The sequence below is a fragment of the Elephas maximus genome, chromosome X (assembly GCF_024166365.1).
Source record: "Elephas maximus indicus isolate mEleMax1 chromosome X, mEleMax1 primary haplotype, whole genome shotgun sequence".
Taxonomy (NCBI): Eukaryota; Metazoa; Chordata; class Mammalia; order Proboscidea; family Elephantidae; genus Elephas; species Elephas maximus.
In genome coordinates, this window is record NC_064846.1 from 168,089,597 (window position 1) to 168,107,222 (window position 17,626).

At 40.5% G+C, this 17,626-nt stretch overlaps 1 long non-coding RNA gene across 1 annotated transcript in view; it reads right to left on the reverse strand.

The window, feature by feature from the left end:
* Nucleotides 1-422: 422 nt before the first annotated feature.
* The window catches only part of LOC126069594 (uncharacterized), an 83,151-nt gene continuing 65,947 nt past the window's right edge, over nt 423-17,626 (reverse strand). Inside the window, exons 2-3 of the long non-coding RNA XR_007515979.1 lie at nt 16,790-16,919; nt 423-955 (exon numbers count right to left, since the gene is read on the reverse strand). This is a non-coding gene — a long non-coding RNA (uncharacterized LOC126069594). The remainder of the gene's footprint in view (nt 956-16,789; nt 16,920-17,626) is intronic.

Here is a 17,626-nt window from a genome sequence, read left to right on the forward strand (position 1 = left end):
TTCTTATTGCAACGCTTAAATGCTCGATAATCATAGAATCTACGGGAAAAGCATGATTTAGACAAATTCCTAAGTGACTTATAATACACAGTGCCAGTGATTAATGAGAAAACATTAAATGGCAAAATGACTGGAAATGTTCCAATCAGCTTTCCAAAGCGTATGCATTACTGACAAATTTCTCATACCTGAAACTCAGACAACCCCAAGGAAGAATTACATATTTATATAAATCATAGCTGCTCGGCTTATTTCAAATGAGAGAAGCGTATTTATCAAAACAACTGAACATAAAGAAGCAATTAATATAAACCAATTTGCATAGCCAATATAGCTTTTTCTGCTTAAAAATCAAACTCTTTTCACTCGGACAGCTACATTCGTCACTGAGAAGATACCATTTTTAAAAGAAAATAAACAAACACAGCATGATCCAATTTCCCTTGAGAAAAGTACAGTTGAGAGTTTACTGTGAATTATGGCCTATATTAATATAAGGACACACAGCTAAAATCAGTCTCTCTTTTCCCAAATATGCCTTTGGGCTTTTATTCTTGAGGAAATAAACAAGCAAAGCAGTATATGGCTTTGTACTTTTCTCTTACAGGATATTATTGGTTCTACTCCAATATTCTTTTCAAATATTAGAATTGCCTAGACCAAACCCTAGAGGACCTCATCACTTTTCTATCAGAGGCATCATTGTGCTAGAATTCTGAGACATGGCTTTCAACTCCGGTCCAAATAAATTCACCCTACTGAAAAGCATGAACAAACCTCAGAAAACAATGAGAAGTCCCGTGATGTTTTTACTTGAGGACCCTTACTCACTGGCAAATATGTTCTCCTGCATCCTCAGCCGTCTTGCCAAAGCCCCAGGAAATGGAGAAGGTGGGCCAGCTTTCTCTTCCCAGGTCTTCTTCCATGGTCGGGAGCCAACACAGCCCACCTTTTCCTAAGGATGGAAAGAATGAACTCTGTTCTTTATTCTTTTATGAGAAGAATGATTTTATCCTAACAAACTGCTAGACCAGAAGAGAGCGAGAGAAGAAGGAGAGCAGGAATCAATGCTGAGAGGCCAATCATATTTCATCACTCAGCTACTTGGAAACCAGATATGCTTAAACCATCACGTGCTTGGAAAGATTTGAGGATGCAGAAGATGATATGTCTTTTGTAAATTATTAATAGGGACTTCCCCCCTGCCAAAACAAAGATGCACAGGTGACTCATGCGGGAGAAAAGCAATCAGGTTTGAGGTGAAGCATCTAAGTTGACAAGACAGGAAACAAAGATTTCTGATCGCAGTTCTGCCTCTGACCCCTGTGAATCAGGACAACCCGGAGCAGCTGGAATCGAGGTGATATTACACTGGCAATGAAGTGGCACCTGTCTGAAGAGGCTGTAACTGCAATCTCAGCATCTGCCTCTGGTGGAGATGAAGATTTTCTCCTCCCTGTCTGAGAACTCGCTAGGGGATATTTGGCACTCCTGGCTGGAATCAGGCCACCTGCATGCAATTCTCATCTCCCTCCCAGATTTCCAAGTGCTGCCTAACTTCTCCCGTGGCTTTCTTGCATTTTATCCAAAGTTGGGATTTAACACGTCTACTGGAAAGCTAGTCCCAAGTTACTAATTTTAACGCTAGGTCCTATCCAGTACTTTGAACTCTGTGGGAAAATGCTGAGCCAGAACGCTTTTCGAAAGCATTGGCTTTCCATGGCACAGATAGGGGGCATTTGGGGCAAATTCTTTTGGGTGAATCAGAATGTCTCTCTTCTATAGATCAAGGGGTTCTCAGCCTCAGCATTATTGGCATTTGTGGTGGTTGTTGTTAGGTGCCGCAGAGTCGGTTTCAACTCATAGCGACCCTATACACAACAGAACTAAATGCTCCACGGCCCTGCGTTACCCTCGCCATCGTTATGTTTGAGCCCACTGTTGCAGCCACTGTGTCAATCCATCTCGTTGAGGGTCGTCTTCTTTTTTACTGACCGTCTACTTTACCAAGCATGGTGTCCTTCTCCAGGGACTGATCCCTCCTGACAACATGTCCAAAGTATGTGAGACGAAGTCTTGTCTTCCTCTCTTCTAAGGAACATTTTGGCCGTACTTCTTCCAAGACAGATGTGTTCGTTCTTTTGGCAGTCCATGGTATATTCAATATTCTTCACCAACACCATAATTCAAAGGCATCAGTTCTTCTTTCGTCTTCCTTATTCATTGTCCAGCTTTCGCATGCATATGAAGCGGCTGAAAATAACCATGGCTTGGGTCAGGCGCACCTTAGTGCTCAAAGTGACATCTTTGCTTTTCAACACTCAGAAGAGGTCTTTTGCAGCAGATTTGCCAAATGCAACACGTCCTTGAATTTCTTGACTTTGGCGTCCATGAATGTTGATTGTGGATCCAAGTAAAATAAAATCCTTGTCAACTTCAATCTTTTCTCTGATTGGCATTAGGGGCTGAGTGGTTTTTTGTTGTGGGTCGCTGTCCCGTGCATTGTATAAGGTTTAGTAGCATCCCTGGCTTCTATCCCCTAGATGCCAGTAGCATCTCCCCAGTGTGGCAGTGCATAATGTCTCCAGCCAGTGCCCAATGTCCCTGGGGTGGCAGAATTACCCCCGGTTGAAATTACCGCTCTAGACCCATTTCTTTAATGAAGTTTTTCAAAAGAGGTGGAATGTCATTTACATATGAGATGGGTTCATGCCCAAAACAGGTGGTAGGTAAACAGTCAAGGCTTTGAGTCAAGGATGGAATTCATACACCCAAGGGCAGGTGGCCAATTAGCTTTGTCAAAATGGAGACACATTTCAAATGGGGAATACCAACTCTCCAATGACATCTGCCAAAATTCTCACGACCATAGTTTTTGAAACTTCAAAACCTGCTGCTGGGAATATGCTAATTTCTCATTAGTTATATATTCTTTAATTTACTCTAGTTTCTGTCATCCCACTGCAAGTCAGGTTTGTTCTGGCGAACTATCCCTAGCTGATTTTTGACAACCTAACCAATCAAGGTAGAGATAATGAGGACACAGATCCCCTGCCTAGTCATGTAACCTTAACCAACCCCAGCTGGGATGTGGCCTTATAAGCCTTAGATTCCTGTAAAAAATATGTATGTGTGTATTTTCAATTAAATGCAATAACAGCAGTCCATTTAAATTCAATGCTGAGAAAATTAGGAAAATGATTTCAAAAGCAAAAATGTGGTTCAGCAAGTCCACAGGTGATGGTATCTCATCAAGAAGGCCGTGCCTAGAGAAGAAAGTTGTCTTGGGACAAGAGATATGCTTAGGAGGCTCAGAATTTCCTTCTGAGTAGGAATGGGTGTGCTCAAGAGAAATGTGTTATGGTTCGAATTGTGTCCCCCCAAAATATGTGTTGTAAATCCTAGCTAGCCTCTCTGCCTGTGTTATAATCCCATTTGGGAATGGGTTGTCTTTGTTATGTCAATGAGACAGGATTAGTATAGGGTATTTCTTGAGTCAATTTCTTTTTTTTTAATTATGTATTTTATTATTGTACATTAGATGAAGGTTTACAGAATAAACTAGCTTCTCATTAAACAATTTGTACACATATTGTTTTGTGACATTGGTTACCAATCCCACAACATGTCAACACTCTCCTTTCTTGACCTTGGGTTCCCTATTACCAGTTTTCCTATCTCCTCCTGCCTCCTTGTCCTTGCCCTTGAGTTTGTGTGCCCATTTAGTCTCATTTTGTTTTATGGGACTGTCTAATCTTTGGGTGAAGGGTGAACCTCAGGAATGACTTCATTAACTGGGCTAAAATTATGTCCAGGGGCCATCCTCTAGGGGTTTCTCCAGTCTCTGTCAGACCAGTAAGTCCGGTCTTTTTTGTGAGTTAGAATTTTGTTCTACATTTTTCTCCAGCTCTGTCGGGGACCCTCTATTTGTGATCCCTGTCAGAGCAGTCGGTGGTGGTAGCCCGGAACCACCTAGTTGTACTAGACTCAGTCTGGTGGAGGCTGTGGTAGTTGTGGCCCATTAGTCCTTTGTACTAATCTTTCCTTTGTGTCTTTGGTTTCCTTCATTCTTCCTTGCTCCAGAAGGGGTGAGACCAGTGGAATATCCTAGATGGCCGCTCACAGGCTTTTAAGACCCCAGACACTACTCACCAAAGTAGAATGCAGAACATTTTCTTTATAAACTTTGTGAAGCCAATTGAACTAGATGTTCCCCAAGACCATGGTCCCCACAGCCCTCAGCCCAGTAATTTGGTCTCTCCCTTGAGTCAATTTCTTTTGAGATACAAAAGAGATTAAATAAGCAAGGAAGCAAGCAGAGACGGGGAAGAGAGATGCCAAGCCACATGAAGAAGCTCAGGGGCAGAAGCTCAGAAGAGACAAGGACCCTACTCCAGAGCTGACAGAGAAAGAAAGCCTTCCCCTAGAGCCAGCACCCTGAATTCAGACTTCTAGCCTTCTAAACTGTAAGAGGATAAATTTGTTTGTTAAGGCCACCCACTTGTGGTATTTCTGCTTATAGCAGCACTAGATGACTAAGACAAAAGGTAAGTTTCCTACATGGGAAACTGGGGGAAAGTGTCAGGACAGCTTTCTGTCCAGTCTACTGCTTATTTTGGAGATTAGGGTGGAGGGCCAACCTGGAAGGCTGAGATTTGTGCTTCGAGGTTCCTATGGGGGGAGGGATTGGGTAGGAAGGGAATGGGAGGCATGGTGCCCCATTTCCTTTGGACTAAGAAGGGGAACAAGAGTCTTTAGCAAAGCAGAAAGGTATTCTGAGATGGGCAGACCATGTCCCTACCTGTGGACTGGAATCTAAGAGGAGGAAGCTGTCTGACCTGGAAAGTGCTCAGTGCAGCTGGGCTGGGAGAAAGACCCTCCACTTTGAGAGTTGGGTCCTAGGAGCAGGCACTTCAAGAAATCAAGAAAGTCTCTTTACTTCTATCATATATTCTATATTTATTCCTTGGCCACGTGCTGCAGATTTATCTTTTCTTTTTTTTTTTAAGTTGGAAACACTCATTTCTCTATAATGCCAAGCGCTACCAACTAGATTACCGTGCTCTGTGTCATAGCTGGTCAACCAGGGATTTATTAAACAACTTCCAAATGATGACAAACATGAAAGAATTAGATCACATGTCCGCACCTTCCAAAAGCTTGGATTCTAGAATTATAGAGAGATGATGAAATACCTGTGAGGAGCAGATTTGAAAGACATTGTTTCATTTTACTTTTTAAATAAAATTGGATTATTTTCCCTAATTTAAAACACTAAAGATACTCTTCAACTGAGTGAACTTAAAATCACTTAAGAATACGATCTTTTTTTTTTTTTCCAGAATGGCCAAGAGGCAAAAAAAATTAGTAAGACTATTATTTTTATAGATAAGAAAACAATTTTCACCCCTTTAAGCTGCTAACCAAAAGGTTGACAGTTCGAATCCACCAGGTGCTCCTTGGAAACTCTATGGGGAAGTTCTACTCTGTCCTATAGGGTTGCTATGAGTTGGAATCGACTCAATGGCAGCGAGTTTGGTTTTGTTTTTGGTAAGGAAGGTGTTGGAGCTCTGGTAGCACAGTGGTTAAGAGTTCGGCTGCTTCTGGGTCTGACATTCAAGGCCTCTGCCATCTCTTTCCAGTTTTCCCTTCTCTGGACCTTCCTCCCTTCAGCCATTTCCCATACTTTAAGCACTAACGATACTAAGAATTCAATGAGCTCCTCATGCTTTTCCATCTCCAAATGTTTTTTTTCTTTTCCTTCCAATTAGAACACATTTCCCTTCTTCCTGACCAAAACCAACCCTTTCTCAAACACCTGATTCACAGCCCACCTCCTCTGTTGCCTTCCTCCTTCTCCAGAGGAATTAATCTCCCCAACTGGTCTTCTACAAAATTTTGTACCTCTGTAAAAGCTGTCACCCTGCCTTAGATTGCAGGCACCTGTGTTCACCACTCTGCTAAGATGCAAGCCCCATGATGGTAAGAAGTCGTGTCTACTGTATTCAAGGATATAACCTAGAACAGTATACTGACCCATAGCTGGCTCTCAATAAAAACTGAAATAAGTGAATTGCATTCTCTTATATTAGATTGTAAGTTCTTCAAAGGCAAAGCACACCATGTCATGCAGTGTTTAACATGAGGCACATGGTGTATAACTCCATAATCAGTTATTATGTAAAACTGAAGACATATGTTTATTAAAAAAAATATTTGCCACTTTTTATTTATCACTCAAGGAGAAAGAAAGTTGACTTAGGCGTTCCAGGTGGGATATATTAAAATTTTACCTCCCATAAATAGCAGCTTTCAATCTGAATGAATTTACATCCCACTCCTCAAAGGGATAATTATCAACGTGTCTTTTTTTTTTTTTCCGCTTTGCACGATGCATCGTTTATGTTTATTTCTTCAAAACTTCAATGAGAAGATATGGTGCTTCCATGTTTATTTAACAGGTAGGGGCAAGGAAAGTGCATTTTTAGAGCTTAAACAGCAGCAATGGTTACCAGGCTCATTGGCTTGGTGTCCAAAAGCCATGGAACTGTAAGCATTCGTCTTCGTCTCAAAGGAGAGTTATTTTAATATCTGGGCATTTTAAAAGGTCTCTGATGGTCCTCAAGTTAGTTTCTTACGTCATTTGAGTTTTCATGCAATTATTACAGACAGTCTCCAACTTAAACACATCAGTCTTAGAAGTATGTCTTACATGTATTTCTTCCTTGTCTCTGCACACCTAAGTTCCCTTGATGATTCGCCTTTGCTCTAAATATCTTGCCATTTCAGTTACTTTTCATGTGCATATTTGCTGTCCATATATTCTCTTTGTGAAGTATCTGTTCCAATATTTCGCCCGTTTTTTATTGAGGCGTCTTCATATTATTGAGTTGTAAACATTCTCTATATATTCTAGATACTCGTCCTTTACTGAAAAAATGCTTTGCAAATATTTTCTCCCACTTGCCTTTTCATTTTCATGACAGGGTTTTTTGAAGATTTCTTAAAATTTTGATCAAGTCCAATTTACCAGATTTTTTAATATAATAATTCCTGCTTTTTAAGTCCCATTTTTTTAATCTTTGCCAGAATCAAGGTCACTAAGATTTTCTCCTATGCTTTCTCGTAGATATTTTGTAGTTTTAATTCTTATAGTTAGGTCTATGATCCATTTTGGGTGAATTTTTATATGTGGTGTGAGGTAAGGATTGAGGTTCATTTTCCTTTATATGGCTATCCAATTGTTCCGGCATCATTTGTTGAAAAGATCATTCTTTGAACATTGAATTGCCTTGGCACCTTTATCGTAAATCAACTCACCGTATGTATCTGGGTCTATTTCTGGATTCTTTATTTTGTTCCATTGATCTATATGCCTATCTTTTCACCAAAACCATACTGTCTTGGTTATTGTAGCCTGAAAGTCAAGTAGTATATGTCCTCCAACTTTGCTCTTTTTCAAAGTTGCTTTTGACTTTGTAAGTTCTTTGCATTTCCATATGAATTTCACAATTTGTTAGTCAATTTCTACGAAAGAGCCTACTGGGTTGTAATTGGAATTGTGCTAAATCTATAAATCCGTTGGGAGGAATTGACCTCTTAGCAATATTGAGTCTTCGATTCATGAATACGGTATATCTCTCTATTTATGTCTTATTTAGTTTGCCTCAGCAACATTTTATAGTTTTTAGTGTACATATCTGACACGTCATTTATTAAACTTATCTGTAAGTATTTCATATATCTTGATGTTATTTTTTAAAATTTCAATTTGTTTGTTCATTGCTACATTGACCTTGTATCTGTAGGTTTGCTAAAATCACTGTACTAGTAACTTTTTATGGATTATTTTTTCTACATAGATGATCGTGTCATCTGCAAATGAAATCAGTTTTCTTTATTCCTTTCTAATCCATCTTTTTTTTCCTCTCTTACCTTATAACACTGATTAGAACCTCTAGTACAATGTTGAACAGAAGTGATAGGAGTGGACATCCTTCCCTTGTTCCTGATCTTAGGGAGCAGCATTCTTAAATAACATGAAGAGCTGATAAAATTAACCTTAGCACAATCTTAAAAGTATGATCTTCAAAAGTAGGGGGTAGAGGGAATATGTTTTTGTGTTTCTACAGAGTCAGATTTTCTGAATAAAGTTTGCTGAATAATTGGGATCCTGGGCTAAGAGCAAGCCTTATGAAAGTAATTTACAACTATACAGATGATGAGAAAACTCCCAAGAAATTTACCTATCTGTGCAGGTATATGTTCACGTTTCAAGAGAAAATGAGGCTTAGGAACTTGGAGCCATCTCTAGGTCATACAAGCTGGAGACACTGAGGCTTACCGAGTCTTTAACGAGATGTACTTATATCCCAAAAGGTTAGAGTGAGAACCCAAGATTCTTTCATCCCATCTCCAAGGAGCAAACGTTTCTCTCCCTCCTCTCTAGAGAAGAGGGTGAGGCAGCTGCCTCTTTCTCTGGTATATAAACAGAGAAAATCTATTTTCCTCACCTATGTATTACCCAGCCCCTCTTATCATGTAAGAGATTCTTCCATCTGGCTTTCATAGTATCTCCCCAGGGGTAAAGCCTGGGGCCAGGGAGCCAATGCAGTTGATATTATATAAATAACACCAATGATAATCTGTCTCAAATTCAGGAACCTCATATGTACATTCAGGATAAAATTAATCAAGGTGAATATTGTTTTTTAGAAGCCTGGGCTTTGATTTCTGTTTGCTGCAGGAGGCTGTAAAGAAAAGATTCTACGTTTTGATCAAACATATAGAAGAATCCTGATCAAAAGGGGGAAAACTGTGTAACAGAATTTTAAAGTCTCATGGAATCCAGACTTTCTAGAGCCATGAAGGCTAGACGAACCTCTGAAACTATTGGCCTGAGATAATCTTTAAACCGTACACCAAAAACATCCCCTGAAATTATCTTTAAACCAAACAACAGTTTAGCTTAACTAGTAAACAAGGTCTGCCTTGAACTTTGTGCTCTTTTAAACAACTGTCTATATGGGACCAAAATGGCAAAGGCAATTTAAAAGGTCAGATAGCTTAGTGGACAGTGAGTTTATGTTAAGGGAGGGAGGAGCAATTCAAAAGGAGGGTGAGAATGGTTGCACAGCTCAAAGAATGTAATCAATGTCACTGAATTGGACATGTAGAAATTGTTGAACTGGTGTATGTTCTGTTGTGTATATTCTCAACAACAACAAAAATAAATTATTAAAAATAAATAAAAGGTCCTAATTTTCTGGGTACTGGCAAAAGCCCTCAGGTCCAAAGAAGATTCTGTGCTCACTTACCTGTGTGGTTTCTCATCTTTTCCCTCACTTTTGCACTGGTATTTCCTTGGTCTTTGTCAGGTTTTCAAAAATTGCAAGACTTTTAAAAATAATATATTTTATCCAGAGAATTGGTCTGAATAACTGACTCTGCCACTATCAGAAACAGGCCACCTCCTTTTCCTGCTTTGACAAATTTCCATGACAGTTCTTACACAGAGTTGGCACAATAAGCCTCATACTAACATTATTGGCCCTGTAACATCAACATCAGGAGAAACCTTTCTTTTTGATAGAACACTAAGAACAACTATATCTTTACCTTACAATATATATAACCAGTGAGACCAGTGGCCATCAAGTTGACTCCAACTCATAGCAACCCCGTGTGGAGTACTGCGTTCCACAGGGTATTCAATGGCTGATGTTTCAGAAGTAGATCACCAGTTCTTTCTTCCAAGGCACCTCGGGGTGGACTCTAACCGCCGACCTTTCAGTTAGCAGCCAAGCATGTTAACCATTTACACCATTCAGTATCCTTGTACCACCCAGGGGCTCTAAAATATGTATGGTTATTTTGAATTCTTGGATGCCTTTCTAGTACTTCTCCACATACAGATGTCTGCCTTTTTCATGTGGCTGATACAATGTTAACTCAGAATGAACATGTTAATTGTGAAAAATACATCTCTACAGAATGAATGATGTAAGTTAAAACCACCCACTGGAGGGCAGCCTGCTTGGTGTTTGTAAAGATTTTTTTCTCTAGTGACAATGAAAGCTGACTTTCACAAACATTGAGGAAATGTTGGCACTACTTTTCTGTTATCTACATTCTGTCATTTGTTTATCTTTTTCCTTTTGTTTTCTCTGTAAAAGAGTAGGGAGAATTCCACATGGCTTGCTGAGAATAAAATCCATCTTTTTTAACTTTGAACTTACAGTTAGGAAGAATAAACATAGAATGAGATCTTATCCTTTCATTCTTCCTGCAGAAAGAAAAGAAAATGTCATTTAAAACTCAAATTGATTACAGTCTTCTGAAATGGAATGGGAAATTTTTCTCCCAAACTCTGTTTCTCACTCTAAATGCTCCAGTAATATTGTTCAAGGTTCATATAAGTTGGCTATTAAGTAAATTAGCTTTGAACACACAAGTGGCATTCAAAAACCTGTCTAGCCATGAAAGATTTAAGTTGAACTGTACTGCAGTGAAAAATGAGGAACGCATTAGAAAAGCTCATTACTTAGAATTCACACAGCATTTCATAATTTCTATGCATCTATAATCCGATGCAAGTCACTGCTGAGAAAGGCCCTGTGCATTTTTCAGTGGGCACCATTTTCCATAGAACCCACAATGGCAGAACCTCATATGTCCATCAATCTTTACTCCCTATCATTCATTCAGTGCTTACTGAGCACCAAAAATGAGCCTGGTACTGTGCTAGGCAGTAGCACTGGAGAAAGGAATGTTCGCACATGCTCAGTGACCTCAGCATTGCACTCCTTCCAATGTTTGAGAGCTCTGGTTGGAGTTGTTGTACCTGGTTTTTGCCTCCCTGCCTGAATGCTTTGAGGTGACCATTCCTTCTCCACCATCCCACACCCATCTACCACTACTTGGTTCTGGGTCTGGCTTCATCCTTGAACATTGCTATTTAGGTCTCCCTTCCTTCCTCCACACTCTGCATCTTCTAAGCCAGTTCCAATCATCCTCTTTCCCTAGCTCTGGAATCCCATCTAGGTGCAATGCCCAATGCTCCCAACAGAGTTGGGATTAGGGATGCCAGATAAAATACAGGACTCTCTTAAATATGAATTTAAGATAAACAATTTTTTAGTGTAACTATGTCCCATCTAATATTTAAGATGGGACATACTTATGTGAAGAATATATTAGTTGTCTGAAATTCAGATTAAACTGGGAGTTCTGTACTTTTATTTGCTATCTCTGGCACCTCTCATTGGGACAAATAAAATAGATTCTTGAAGGAACAGACCGTTGTGAATTAATGTATGTGCTACTAGGTGAATCAGGGAGCCATGGTAGCACAACAGTTAAACGTTTAGCTGCTAGTCAAAAGGTCAGCAGTTCAAACCTACCCAGCGCTCCGCATGAGAAAGACCTGGTGATCTTCTCCCTAAAGATCACAGCCAAGATAACTCTATGGGGCAGTTCTACTCTGGTCACATGGGGTTGCTATGAGTCGGAATGGACTCACCAGCCCCTAACAACAGCAACAACAAGATGAGCCACAGTAACAGTTGTTTGGACTTATCTTAGGTTCAATTCCCCCGAAAGGAGACCCTGAGATAAGGATCTGAGTGCAGGTGGTTTACTTGGGAAGTGACTTAAGAGAAGGAAAGGAAGGAAGCCAATACAGGATGCAGTAACCAACAGCGCACTGCTATGGGTAAGTGCAACACTCGCTTCTCCCCCAAAGAACAAGGATGCAGAGGTATTTCTCTTCAGCTCACAGTTGGCATTGGTTGAGGGCTGCTCCTGGGAGTTTAACTCTCCTGCATTTCCAGCCAAGCATATCTGCAGCCAGAGAAAACCTTCTGGCAGAGAGGTATAGTTGCTGGCAGCAAAAGCCAGCAGAGCCGAGGAGGGGATGCGAGCGCGGAGCCGTCGTGACAGCATCTGCCACAGTGGTATCTCCCAAGTATGAGCTCCCCATCAACGGAGTTAACTCAGAAGTCAAATATAAGTCCAAGAATCATTGCAAGTAAGAATTGGGGAAGACCTCAACGATAATCTAGTCCAACTCTCTTATTTCACAGATCAAGACGCTAAGGCCCAGAGAATATTTTGTCCAAACGAAAAGGAGTTTTTTGGTCTAAAAAATAAGGAAGAAATTAAGCTTTGCTCATAGGTCATAGAAAGCTTGCCACCCATTCCTTGTCTCGGTCAGTATGTGTGAAGGTCATAAACCAGATAGGTTACTGGAAATTTCCTGAAGGAAGTGGGTTATTGAGGAGTCTGGGACGCACCTGCAAAAAGTTACCTATTGGAAGGGCCAAGGTCCTATGTCTATTATTATCAGGTCACCATGAACAGTGATGAACGAATTGCAAAGAATTTTCACATTTCATGGGACACTGGTCCCGTCACCACTCCACCGTCCAAGGGAGAAGCAGTCCTTTGTGTTTGGTTAGGAGTGGGGTGGTAGGCAAGTACCAGAGTTATCTGAGCATTATGGAGATCCAAAGAGGCCTTCTTGCCATGAGCTAAAAATCCAGCCTTCCTCTCTGCTTAGGTGTGGGAACAGGCTAGTGCATGAATTAGGAATCAGGCCTACTGCATGCAGAAGTTGTCCTGCCCCAGTGCCGTGTCACTGCCCTTTTTCTCTTCCCCAACCTCAGGCCAACAAAGTGACTGGCCATCCCCAGTCCATACTGAGGTCCAATATGTTATAGACTGAACTGTGACCTCCCAAAATATTGTTGGAATTCTAACCCCTGTACCTGTGGCTGTAAAGTAACAATGTAATCACTCTCCACAATGCAATCTAATGTAACGTAATCAATCAGTTGAGGTCATACTAATATAGGGTGGATCCTACACCTAAACCCTTCTAAGTTACATGAAGAACAGCATAGACACAGAGACAAGTGAGCACACAAACTGGGGAAGACAGATGCCCTGTGAGGATCACCAAGATCCAAGGAACACCCAGGGTAACCAACAAGGAAGGAATCAAAATGGCCGAGACGCTAGTTTGAACTGTTAGCCTCCAGAACTGTGAAACAATAAATTTCTGTTCTTTAATGCCACCCACTTATGGTATTTGTGTTACAGCAGTACTAGGAGACTAAGATACAGTCTTAGTTATCTAGTGCTGCTATAACAGAAATACCACAAGTGGGCGGCCTTAACAAAGAGAAAATTATTGTCTCACAGTTTAGGAGGCTAGAAGTCCGAATTCAGGGCACTGGCTCTAGAGGAAGGCTCTCTCTGTATGCTCTAGGGTAAGGTCCTTGTCTCTTTTCAGCTTCTGTGTTTCAGTTCCTCGGCGATCGTGTGGTGTATATCTTCCCCTCGGTTTGTGCTTGCTGGCTTGCTTAATCTGCTCTTTTATGTCTGAAAAGAGATTGATGTAAGACACATCCTATGCTAATACTGCCTCATTAAATACCAAAGATAACCTATTTCCAAATAGGATTATAACCACAGGCATAGGGGTTAGGATTTATAACATGTATTTTGGGGGGACAAAATTCAATCCATAACAGACAGCATATGGAGAAGCTTGGCCTGTGAGAGAATGGAGTATCTCCAGGCAGCTAGACTGGGCTCACCTCTTCCTGTCATCACTCTGGGATTCCTCAGGAGGGTCCCACACAAACCTTAGAGACAGACAGGACCCTTGCTCTCATTCACTTCTGAGCTTTAATCAAGTGGGGTAATAATCAACTGGGAACATGGTGTGAAATCATTACATTCCTATAGATTTGCAATCTATAAAAGATCACATAAAACTGAGCCATTCCATCTCCTGGTACAGAAGAGCCACATAGTAGCTGCTTAATAAATGTTTAGTGCATGAAGGAAAGCACCCCTGAACTGCAACTTACTGCTTAACCTTACATAAAAAATTCAATGTATCCTACTTCTTTTGGCTCAGTTGGTGAGAAACCCTTGACTACATGACTTGATGGTGATGCTGATATCCTGCAGTCTGTGATATAGGGTGCAGTTGATAGTAACAGGAGTAGCTAGGGAAGAGGACGGCAAATATGGGAAGAAACAGGCCACGCAAATTTTATGACCCGAATAAAATTTTTGCAGATCTCATGATCTTTGAAAGGTGTCCATGAGGCTTTTATTTACTTAAGCATTTATCATTTAAGCCAAACAATAAAACTAATCAAGATCATATAATTGGTTCTAACTTAATAAAGACCCAATTTCTCTTCCCAAACCAGAATTTTTTTTTCTCGTGCAATATGCACCAACTAACAACTTTCTTATCTGGGCCATAAATGACCTCACAGCACAGCCAAGAAATTCAATTGGGATTTTAATATAACATTTGACATTATTTTTTACTTCTTAACTCAACACACCAGATCCACACTTAAAGCATTACAGATTGTAAGTGGACCCATTTAACAGAATTACTTTATAACTAGTAAAGCCCTGGGGGAAGGTAGTGGGAAGGTATTAAGCAGCGTAATGAGTTTATTTCTCCAAGCCCTTAAACATCAAACCACAGAAATAAACTCAATCTCGAAACCTCAGTACGTCCTCCAGATATATGTAGTAAAATCACTATGTCCATTTAATGAGAGCATAACTTCTTGAAATCATGTGCTTTCTGAGAAGACAATTGTAATCTTAAGTCAGTATCACCTTGAGTTTGCAGATACAGTGCCTTAGATTCCAGGGAATCCAGACATGAGCTCTGAAAAGCATCTTGGGTACCATTAAGTCCATTGAACTTATTTTACAAATGGCCAAATCGATGGCCAGTGATGTTAAGTGGCTCTCTCTACCCAAGGGTTAACAAACTTTTCCTTTAAAGGGTCAGATAGCAAATATTTAAGCCTTCGTGGGCCATATGGTCTCTGTCACCACTACTTAGCTCTGCCGTTGTGGTGTGAAAGACAATATGGAAAAGAATGAGCATGACTATGTTCCAATAAAGCTTTATTTAAAAAAACTGGCAGTGGGCTGAAGTTGGTCCACAAGCCACAGTCTGCCAACCCCTGATCAGTATTACACAACTGAATAATGTCAGAGCCAGGCCAGATGCAGTCTCCATGACTTGCTATGTTTATTTATGTATTCATTCATCTGACCAATACTTATTAAGAGTCTACTGCATGCTAGACATGGGGCAGGATGGTGGGACACTCTGCTGCGCCATATAAGGCTGACCTCAAGTTCAGACTGTAGTGTTCTATCAACAGGGAAAAAATCTAGTGGTCTCTACTAACTGTGTCTCAAGAAAACATTTCCAGTAAGAGTTCAAATTTCTGATCATAGAAATTTTCTACAGGTCATAAAACTTTTATCTCCTTTAGTGCTAGCAGCATGATGCATCTGCATTTGCAGGTTTTGTGTTCCCAAATGCGTAGGTGCCCTGATAATTTTATTACCAGACGTGAGCCATCAAGATCTTCAAGACCAGTGTCCCTACCCTATCCCTGGGTCATGGGTGTTTCTTCCAGGAGTTCTCACAGCATTTGGCTCAGCCTCCAAACCACCCTCCATCCTTCCTAATACAGTGTCTCTGCCAAATGACATCATGGGGAGGAGCCCCTTTCAGAGACAAATGAAGAGACTAGATCCAAAGGGACTGGCTGAGTCAATCACTGAATTTTTCCACAAATATTTATCAGCCCCTACAACATGCTGAGGGAGAAGAGGTGAATAGTACAGACAAGGTCCCTATTCTAGAGGGGTTTACATTAGAGTGTAGGCTGGGGAGGGGCGGAGGGCTACATAAAATACAGTGGTCAGGGAAGTCTTCTCTAAGAGGATGCCCTTTGGGACTAGTGTTGCAAGATGACAAGGAGCCAGCCTCATGGCCATCTGGGTAATAAGAACCACTGATGCAAAGGTCCTAAGACAGGAACTTGTTTGGTGTGTTCAGTGTGGTTAGACTAGAGCATGGTGGGTAAGTCCAACAGTGGAGATGAGATCAAAACAACTGAGGTTTAAATTGCAACCCCTGGCCATCAGGCCTGTGAGCCAATGTCTACAAAGCCAGGTACTGTTTCCACAGGGCATGACCCAAGACAACCTTTGGGATGTAGGATGAAAACATTAGCATTTTTATGTAAGTGGTTTTTTTTGTGTGTGAAAATAACGAAATTAAGCTTTGCTCATAGGTCACGTAAAGCTTGCTATTGGCTCCTTCTCTCAGTCAGTCTGTCTGAAGTTCATGAACTGGGTATCTTACTGGAAATTCCCTGAGGGAACAGAATTATTGAGGAGTCTGCGGGACACCTGCAATACTTTTGTTCTATTGCCTCATTAAGTAAATATATGAATTATAGTCTTGAATTGTAAACCCCACACAATTCGCAAGTAGCTTAAACATATGAACCCCAGCAAATGCCTTAGCCTTTCTATGCCTCAGTTTCCATATTCATAAAATGGTGAAAATACTTGAAAAAAAAACACTTTTTACTTAACTAATTCTGTCATAAGGATTAATTAGAAAATCTATAGAATGTACTTCAGCATAATGCTTGGCACAGAACGAGTGGTGCATAATCTGTTGTCGTAGACATTGTTCCTGTGGACGTTTGGTTCCATGTAGCACATCTTCAGATGTTATATACAACTCACATAGATGTACTTTAAAAAAAAAAAACCCAAGTCACACATTTTCATATTCATGGAAAAGAAAAATACCATCGTAATTACATTTGCAATGAAACAAAACAATCTTTTAGTTAGATCAGTACTGCTGCCTTGGCTACCTTCTGTTTCCGTAGTCACTAGGGCAACTCTCAAAATGAACGTAAATTCTCACCTGTATTTGTCAAAGATGAACATGAAATGGAAGGGCAGGGTTTAGAATCTTGCATTTTATTTTCCCCTCTTCTGGTGAAGCCAGGTCATTAAGTCACTTATCTTTCCCTCTTGGTCTCTTTTCCATCCACCTATAAGATAAACGATATCTGGTTTTGACTATCTTTTTTGTACAATTGTGTTGCACATTTTTTAATGAACTGTATCATTCATCCAGTTTTACTCCTTGTAAGAATTCTTCTCCTGGGAATGTCACAGAAGAACATTCTTCTGACTTTTCTACCTTCACCACCCTCAATTTAAATCATGATTAATTTTGTGAAACTACTGGTAACAATGAATTAAAATAAGAAGGGTTTTTTCACTTTTGTTCTTTGTACAAGAACAACACTTACTGGAGAAAAATCCATTTTACTGTGGACAGAAACATTCACATTTTACTAGAAACAGAAGTCAAGAATACTAACAAAATTGAACAGCTATAAAGGCAATGGAAAGTGTCTATTAAGCCCCTTTCAATTTTGGAGTGCATCTTTGCTCTTAGAGGGCAAGCAAATGAGTGGAAGTCTCCATGGGTCAATGGGACAGCAGTTCTCTAGATTATTCCTAAAGCAACAAAAGAATGACAGAGAAGTTTTGAATAAAAAGATAAGACGTATGATTGAATAACCCCTCAGTCACGGAAGTTCTCCAATTGTGCATGCAAATCAAAACCACTGGCCATTTCCCCCTTCCCTTCTGCTTACCAGGTTCAGAGCCATGGCCTTCCCTCCCCTCACTAGCTTTCTCTGCCCTTTCCCCTACTGTGGTCCTCCCGCCCCCCATCCAGTGCTGCTGA